The following is a 9,770-nucleotide window of genomic DNA, read 5'->3' as shown; positions in this document are numbered from 1 at the left end:
GGGGTGGAGAGGTGCGGTTGCATGGGCACCGGCAGGCACAGCCGTCTCCCTCGGAAGAGAGAGGTGGGCCAAGGCGGAGCCTGAGCGAGACGCAGGGGTGCCGGAGTCTGGCGGCGGCGACACCCCTCGGAACTATCGTTCGGAGCTGCTGTGGAAATGTGCTGGGCGGAAAGGGGTGACGGCATGGCGCACAGGGCCTACGGACCTGCTGGGCAGCAGCATCCGAGGGCCTGGCGCCACCCGACCCCTTCCGCTCGGGTCAGACCACTGGGGGACACGAGCTGCCGGGGACCGCTCGGCCTTCGCTCTACTGGGTACGGTAAAAGGCCACCCACCAGGCAGCAGGCCCTCCAGTCAGACAGTCCATGCGGGGAGGAACCTCCTTGCTTGAAACAACAGCCGAGGCTGGCCAAACAGTCCATCCCTCAACGGACCGAGAGTGCCCAATCGATCAGAGTACGGCCAAGGCATCCCCTGGCAGGCCGCCCTGTGTGGGGGGATGCCGGCTTCACATCCCTGCCTGCTCCCGGGGTGAGCAGGCTCAAAGGAAAGGCCCATTGGGAAGGGGCCAAGAGGCAGGAGCAGACCCGGGCCCCTGGGGGCCACGGCGAGCGGGCCCGGGATGCTGCCTTCCCCAGTCTCCGTCTCGCCGGACCTCATGGAGGTCTGACCGAGCAAACTCGGAGATAAAGTACCCATCCGGTAAGGGCTGAGAGGCAGGTGCGTACCTGGGACCCTGGGGGCCCCAGCGGGCGGGCCCGGGTGCTGCCTTCCTCTGTCTCAGGATCGCCGGACCTCGCAGAGGTCTGACCCAGCAAGCTCAGGGAAAAAGGACCATCGGGAAGGGGCTGAGAGGCAGGTGCGTACCTGGGCCCCGGCGGGCGGGCCCGGGTGCTGCCTTCCCCTGTTTTCGAATCGCCGGACCTCACGGAGGTCTGACTGACCCTCTCCCTAGTAATCCGGAGGAAAATTACCACCCTTTCTTGTAATCCGTGCACACAAGGTGACAGAGGTGACCCAAGACGCTAATGTACCCGACCTCCTGGAGCCCTCGCTGGAATCGGGGTGGCAAAAGAGCCCTCATCGGGACTTCCAGGCAAGCCCGGCTATCTGTTCGCCCCATTGGAAAGCATTGCGCGCGACCAGATAACCAAGAGGATAGGCGCAGCCAGATGACCGAAGGGATAGGTGCGACCAGATGGCCGAGGGGAAAGGTGTGACCAGATGGCCGGGCTCGAAAGGGAAGCCATCTGGTCGCTCTGTGCCCCAACGAAAGAGTGAGAGGGTGCCGGGGCATGGTGGACCAGAGGCCCAGGGCCCCAGCCATGGAGGCTGCGAGGGGGACCCGACGGGCCCTTCGACCCGGGGCCCGCGGACACCTTGACAAGCAGGGGAGGCCTGCATGGGACCGATATACCCCTGTCCTGGGCCCTTGGCAGAGCGGAAGGCCGGGCCCCTGGACCCAGCCAGGGCTCCCAGGCTCAGAGGCTCAGGGGAAGCCTCCCTGGGCCTGCCGGACCCTGTCCCGGGCACCCTGCCATGCAGCAGGACCCAGGACGGAGCCCGGGCTGGAGGGGCCGCCCTCCCAGGGGCCCTCAGGGGCCCGCGCCGGAGCTCCTGAACCCAGCCAAGCAAGGGGAGGCTCCCCGGGCACAACGGAACCCCATCCTGGGCCTCTGGCAGTGCAGCAGGCCGGGGGACGGGGCCTAGGGCTGAAGCCCCCAACCCGGTGCCCGGTGGGCCCCCTGGACCCAGCCGGGCCTCCCGGGCCCAAGGGCAAAGGGAAAAAAGAGAGGGTTTGGGGCAAAGCACAATTGCACCTATCCCTAGTGGAGTTTTATATAAATATGGTGCTAATGACCGGAGATCCAAAACCCCTAAATCTCCTGAAGCTCAATGCTTCAAATAACCATAAACACAATCCAATGGTCCAGCACCCAAAATGCAATTCAAATATTAAACATTGTTATGACACAAGTAATTGTCAACAGATTATCTTCCATAAAAGAACATGGACTTTCAGCAGAGTTGGTTTTTTCTTCGATCCTTTATTCAGAAATTTCTTTCAAACATGTTAAAACAGACCATAGCCAACGCGTTTCATCCTCACGGACTTCTTCAGGGCATTAGTTAGTGACTTTATTTTTCTGTGGTCTGTGCTCTACCGTTTAAAATTGCAGAATTCTTTCTTTATGGTCTTTTTGTGTACTCTTACGATATCTGAGGGGGGAGTTATGGCGATTAGATGCTTCGTATTCTTTGTTTTCACAGTTCGTTAAGTTATTCAATATCAGCCATCCCTCAATCAGTAGTTATTTGTCAGTTTCAGTTTGCCGGCATAGTCGCAGCCACGCGACTATGCCGGCAAACTGAAACTGACAAATAACTACTGATTGAGGGATGGCTGATATTGAATAACTTAACGAACTGTGAAAACAATGAATACGAAGCATCTAATCGCCATAACTCCCCCTCAGATATCGTAAGAGTACACAAAAAGACCATAAAGAAAGAATTCTGCAATTTTAAATGGTAGAGCACAGACCACAGAAAAATAAAGTCACTAATTAATGCCCTGAAGAAGTCCGCGAGGATGAAACGCGTTGGCTATGGTCTGTTTTAACATGTTTGAAAGAAATTTCTGAATAAAGGATCGAAGAAAAAACCAACTCTGCTGAAAGTCCATGTTCTTTTATGGAAGATAATCTGTTGACAATTACTTGTGTCATAACAATGTTTAATATTTGAATTGCATTTTGGGTGCTGGACCATTGGATTGTGGCCAAGGGCAAAGGGGAAGCCTCCCTGGGCCCGCTGGACCTCGTTCTGTCACCCTGCCACGCAGCAGGACAGAGGACGGAGCCTGGGGTGGGGAGGCCGCCCTCCCTAGGGCCCCTAGACCAAGCCCAGCAGGTGGAGGCCCGCCGCACCCCATCCGGGTCAGCCTGCCACACGGCAGACCCAGGGCTGGGGCGGCATCCTGGCCCGTCCAGCTGATGGCTGAGGACCGCAAGGCTGAGAGGGCTCCCAGAGTACCCTGTCCCTAGTAATCTGGAGGAAGGCTACCCCCCTTTCTGGTAACCCGCGCGCTCCGAGTGACGGAGGGGACCCTAGGCACGAACGCGCCCGACCTCCTGGAGCCCTGGCTGGAATACGGGAGGCCAATGAGCCCTCATCGGGACTTCCAGGCCGGCCCGGCCATCTGGTCACCCAATTGGAAAGCATTGCGCGTGACCAGATGGCCGAGGAGAGAGGTGCGACCAGATGGCTGGGACCAAAAGGACTCCCATCTGCCCACCCCGAGCCTTCGCGGTAGGGTTCCCGCCTGCCCACGCAGGGCTCTGGGGCTTAGCTTCCCGGGGGCTCGGGGACCCCGGCTGGGACTCAAGCCCGGGGAAGGACCATCAGAGCTCTCTGGCCCGGACGCCCCGGGGGATGACTGCCAGGGAACCATGGAGCCCGTCCTGGGCACTTTGCCACGCTGTGGGCCGGAGGAGGGAGCCCCGGACGCCTAGGGAGGTGTTGCCCAGGCATACCTCATCTGGTCCCCAGCAGAGAACCGCCAGCCCGGGAGGGGTGTCCCGGCATACCCTGCCCCTAGTAATCCGGAGGAAGGCTACCCCTCTTTCTGGCAACCCGTGCGCACTGCGAGGCTCAGGGGCCCTAGGCGCGAACGTTCCCGACCTCCTGGAGACCTGGCTGGGACCCGGGAGGCAAATGAGCCCTCACCGGGACTTCCAGGCCGGCCCGGCCATCTGGTCGCCCCATTGGAAAGCATTGCGCGTGACCAGATGGCCGAAGGGTGAGGTACGACCAGATGGCCGGGACCGAAATAACACCAATATGCCTGCCCTGAAGGATCCGGGGGCTGCAGGGCTCCGGGGACGGCAGGGCTCCGGGGGGGCTCGGAGACCCCACGCTGGGCCTCAGGCATGGGAAGGCATGCAGGCGCTCCTGGGGCCCAGTCGCCCGGGGGAGGACTGCCCGGGACCCATGGAGCCTTGCAGGTCTCCGGGGCTCTGCACCAGGGACCCTTGTCCCGGGCAGATGGACACTTGGCAAGCCACAGGACGGGGGGATCCCAAACCCCAGGCCCTGACCGAAACCCAGGACCCAGGGCCAGTCCCTGCTTCTCAACCCAGCCAGACCTGGGCACACAGACCCTCAGGACGTGTGCTCATTTTCCACACATTTTTTCCAAAATTCTGCATAGTGGCGCTATGCCAACTACGCCCAGCCCTAATAAATTTAGACCCTCTATAAGATAATTCATTTTGAAAAATGTCTACATGCTATATATCAATCCAATCATTCCTTCAAATATAATAAATAATCTATATATGAAGCTTCTTAAATGCATAAAGTGTCGAAGTGCAAAATATCATCAATGATGAATCCTTCCTTTAAATATAATAGATAACTATATCTGTACAAGAATTCTTCACTGCATAAAATTGCAAAACATCAACAATGAAAAATCTAAAGTGCCGGATTCTAGAATCGAAGTACGTTATTGATTTTGAGACACTAGTCCCTGTGGGCCTGAACTCTAGTGAAGAGCTAGCCATCCACCTTGGCTAGACAGGAGAGGTATCAGGTATACAAGATTTAGAATGAAGTGCTGTGTAAAATAGAAAAAGTATAACTTATGCCAAGAGATTTGAACACAAAAGTTATTCAATCTTGTTATTGATATATCTTTTCTTTGAAGAAACTGTATATCAAGTAATTTTAATCGTAAATATAATTCATTTATTAGTATTAAAAAAGTTTTGTTTTTTCTTTTCCATTTGTGTAAATAGGAGCACGCAATATCTGGGGATAACAGTACAATCACAAATCAAGTGCTCACAAACAGGTCATGTACGGAGAAATGTACCACTACTCAATATAGCAGTTATCCGTGGTATGGTGAAGCTCAGTGTGGTAAATGCGGTCAACATGGGACTAATTAATATGTAATAAATGTGGTGGCCCACTGGGGCGGGACTTGTAATTTGACATCATCAACAGTTGTGCCTTTTTATGAAACCTGGAAATACAACGTGGTTCTTACAAAGGTGGTAGCATCATGATGTTCGTGACAGCCCACTGGGGCTGGATTAAACCCACATAATAATTAATGCAAGGTATTAGCCGATCTGGGCAGGATCAATGTACAATTGCACTTTACAGATTTTTGCCTAGGAACAAATGAAATTCACTGGCACTTGAATTACAGAGAAGTTGTCTGTGAAGTTAGGCGAACCTACTAGACATGTTTACAATTATTTATTGCACCAGCACTTTTTTAGGTGTATCTGCCAGCCCACTGGGGCAGGATGCATAATTGTACTCTATGAATTTTGATTCAGGCTAACATTATCGTTGTTAGATGTGTACGATCATTTCATTGGTATGAAGGGAACGATGACTTCTAAATTGTGGCAATGATAGCAAATGTAATGTCCAGGCACTTGAAATTAATATAAGTTGTCTATCAAATATGAAGCACTTGCACTTGACTCTTACCATGAAGACCAATGAACCTTGAAAATATGGGGATTTACCATTACAATATGGCGCCCACTAGTCTTTGCCAGTAATATGCATGTCCACTTTCTATGTTTAACTAATCAGTGTATGTATACGGAAGTGAAAAATTGCTTTCCTTACCGTGACCAAGCCGTAAAGGCGAAACACGTCAGTAGGAGGCTGTCTGTTATGCAATAAACCGATTTCAGCATCTTGCAGTGTCCTGAGCATTTTCCTTTCAAAGGAGAAAAAGTGGTCGATATATATATATATATATATATATATATATATATATATACACACAACCTGTCGAGATAGCGCTAGTATGTGCACCAGTGCTATCAGTATTACAGAAGAGGCCACATCTGCAGCCTCTTCTGTAATACCCAAATGCCCTCGGTGTGCAAAAAGTGGGCTCACACAAAAATTGCACCACCAGGGCACTTTGGGTAGTACAGCCCCTCTTCTCCATTGCCTGAGCAAGACCATTAAAGGCCTCCGACGTTGCTGGATTCTTAAAGTCCTTGACTTATCTTAACATGTTTAAAATCACAGCATGGCCTGCAGTCAATGTTTGAGGAAATCCTAAGATGTATTCTCTCTTCCCATTTCTCAAAGCGGAGAACAAGGGGTGCATGTGTGTAAAAAGAAAAATGACTGCTAAGGAAACGAAAAAAATAAAGAATTCATCAAATAATGCATTTTTCATTTTCAACTTTTCAGGTCAATTACAAGTGGAAATTTCCTTTTATACATGGTAAACCAGGCATTTAGATGATTTCTATCTGTTTCCAATTTTGGCAGAAAATTGAGCTAATACTTTGGAAAATTAACTAATTTGTCCAATATTAGATAATTTGAAGTGGAAGATATGTAATTAGAAGTGCACTCTCCTGGATATATAGTTGGTAATTTAAATGAACAATAATACCTCTTCTGTAATTGAGTAATGCTTGTAGTGAAGTAATATTTGGTGTTGAATCTTAGTTTTGGAAATATATTTTTCCATGGAGACTTTAAGAAATAATTTTATGAGAAACATTGCAAACAAATATTAACTAAATGGGTCTGAGATATTTTGTTCTTTTCCAACCTAACTCCAGAGTATTTCACATTAACTGCAGGCCTTGCACTAATAAATAGTGAACCAGTCTGTTGCATAGCACTACCTCATCGAAATGTCAAAGGAAATATAACAGGGTTAACTGTCATCAAAATAAGTTGCCATTATTTTACGACCTCTGAAGAAACAAAAGGCTAAAGAAAACCTCACTGGGACAACCACAGCACAAATGGCAATCTTCTCTTAGTTAATGCACCCATAGTATTAGTTACCAGACGATCCATTAGTGTAGAGAATTCACATCATTCAAAGCCACACCAACAGAAGGAATTAACACACCAAATATATCCATATGCACTTGACCAAACACATTTGACTCTTCTAAGACCCATTTCATCTCTTTCATCACCTACAGCAAGGGTGTCGAATTCCTATAGCCCGACACCCAGGACATATTGTTTGGGGTCAAGGGCAACACGTTTTCATGTGTATTTTGTCCTTGGGACAAGTAGGCCCAACCCCCTGCAGCACAAACCCTTTGGCTGACAGTTTGGAGTACCAGATTAAGGATCAGGGAAGGGCACTGTCTAAGGTTAAGGTAATATTTTTGTCCATATGTTAATGCTGCTTAAACTTATGGTTCATTAATTGAAAGCCTTTATTATTAGGGTGAGCGCTCTATGTAAATGTAAGCTTGGACTGCACTACTGACCGTGGTTCCAGTATAAAAATGTGTACACACATTTTCAAAGTTTAGCAATATGAAGCCATGTATAATGTTCTCAGAATGCTCTCTGATTTGATGCAAATATCTGCAGAAGCTTGAGAGCAAGATTGATTATTCTTTGCTTTCAAAATAAAATATGTTGATAAAAAAATGAAAGCAGGAAACAAAACTGTTGCTAAACCTACTGGAAAATGTCAGGTACCATTTCTTTACAGCATAGTTTAGTAACATGTGTTGATGCATGCTAGTATGTCCCAAAAAGATTTATAATGGAAAATCAGTGTAACCAGTTTCTATAAGATTATGGGAACCACAAATAAACAAGCATTGGCAAAGCCAGTAGGTCTGAAATTGGTGTCAGCTTTTTAGTTTTGTCAATGTGTGACTTGTTTAGACATGGTTTTTGTAAAACATTATTGGTGTGGGAGCTTCCGGGCCCTCACCATCATAACAAACATTGACAAAAGCAACAAAAAAAAAAAGTCTCAAAAAGCACACACTGCCACAGTAGTTACTGGCACTGAACAAAACTACTTTGTGTGCAGATATGATCCTAGTGAAAGAGCAGAATGCTGTCACTCACAGTTAAGCCAGCCAATACAGAGAGAGATTTTAATAAACACAAAAGGTCATGGTCAATGCCAGACCGAATTAGGAGCCCAATTATTAAAGAAAGTCTCAACAGTGCACCCATGGTATATGTCCTTGCATTAAGTGTAGCTATACGGCTTTCGTGAATTCCCAAGAATTTAAGAAGTAGGACAAGAAATAGTACTCGTAGAAAATATTTGGGAACTTAATTTTAGCATGAGCAAATATGCATGTGTGGATTTGCTCGTGCGAAAATCTGAGTGTTTGCAATTCACTTTCCCTTCAACCACTTTTTTCCAAACTCTGGAAGAAGGTTTACATCTGCCAAGGTCAGGAGTTAATTTCCTATAATGCTCAGTATCGGAAAAGATTAGAGAAGAGTTGTTGAAAACCCTTAAAACATGCAAGTTAGTAGGTTTGCACTGACACAAAAGAGCATTCTAACCCTGGAACTATTGCTTACCACTACATTCAGCCCCAGTATGTAGATCTGTAAAAATGTGGCAACATAAGGGGATTGCAAGTATTCAAACACTACTATGATATGAGCCCTTGCATAATCAGAGAGGCTATATCGGGGCTCTTATATAATGAGATTGCTGCCATAATTTGTCGCTGCACTACATGGCACCAAAGGGACAAGTGGATTTTGTTACAGGACAAGTAGATTTATGAAGCAACCTGCCCCATGGACAAGTAGATATTTTATTAAATTCCAAATCCCAGCCTACATGATATACTCTTGGAAAGATACCAAAATATCAGGAACCTACGCAGTTTATTTTTATTGAGCAGAATATGAGAAGACCTACAATACTGGCCAGAGGTAGTACACATTTCATCAAATGATACACAACAAAACTGCAACCAATACAATTGATATTAACAGCAGATCATACATTTCTCCGTCCAAAAAAAGAAAAAAAACAGTACATTAAAGTGATATAGTGCTGCATCATAGATAAGAAAATTGGTACGTTTAATCAGGTACATCCATAGAACAGATCTCCTGTACTATTAATGCTACTTCATTATACAATCATCATTTAGCAAAATCACAGTAAGCAAAGTGTTTTGGAATTGGCTAAGGCATCATTTAGCAAAATCACAGTAAGCAAAGTGTTTTGGAATTGGCTAAGGACAGCAGCATTAAGCAATTCATTAAGTTCCTTAGACGATGAACAATAAATAGTAAAGTGCTAAAGAACCCTGAAATTGGCTAGCAATAGCAGCGATAAACAATTGATTAAAAAACTTCATTAAGCGCATACGTAGCCACCGCAAATGATTTCATTATGATTTAATACTCAAGGGAAGTCGAAAAACAGACAATAATTTTAATATATATAAATCTACAGAAGAACGAGGGAAATGCCCTAACCTAGCAGAGAGCAAAATCTAAAGTGCCAATGTGCTCAAATTGTTAACTAGCCCCAAACCTTTATATTCCTACAGATTCTAATAAAATGCCCTAGTCATGGGGGGTTGGGGTTGGGGGAGGGTTATACTTACATAGAAGCTTTCAAAATTGCAAAAAATCTTGGGATGCTCCCAACTCGTCTTGTATATGCATCCTCAAAGGTTTTGGTCCTCCTCGTTTTTGCATACCAACATTCAGAAGTTGGAATATTTGTTGTTTTCCAATTTTGCAATATCAAGGAGCCGGCAATAGCAATCAAAATATTGTGCAAATTTATTAAGTTTGCTGATAGCTTATGGTGTACCAAATAATACTTAAGTGGCTTCGGGCATAATCGTGCATTGAAAGCATTTACGTTTTTGGAAAAACATATTCCAGAATTGAAAAGTGCAGGACACATAAAAATAATATGCAGCCAGTCCCCCCACCAGTTGATTGGCACTGAAAGCATTGGT

General features: G+C 46.9%; 1 protein-coding gene across 2 annotated transcripts in view; it reads right to left on the bottom strand.

Moving 5' to 3' along the window:
* The window catches only part of MAN2A1 (mannosidase alpha class 2A member 1), a 1,157,125-nt gene that overhangs the window by 1,066,136 nt on the left and 81,219 nt on the right, over positions 1 to 9,770 (bottom strand). The gene's annotated exons all lie outside the window — the stretch shown is intronic.

Source organism: Triturus cristatus, chromosome 2_1, assembly GCF_964204655.1.
Source record: "Triturus cristatus chromosome 2_1, aTriCri1.1, whole genome shotgun sequence".
Lineage (NCBI taxonomy): Eukaryota > Metazoa > Chordata > Amphibia > Caudata > Salamandridae > Triturus > Triturus cristatus.
This window is presented reverse-complemented; position numbering and strand designations above follow the sequence as displayed.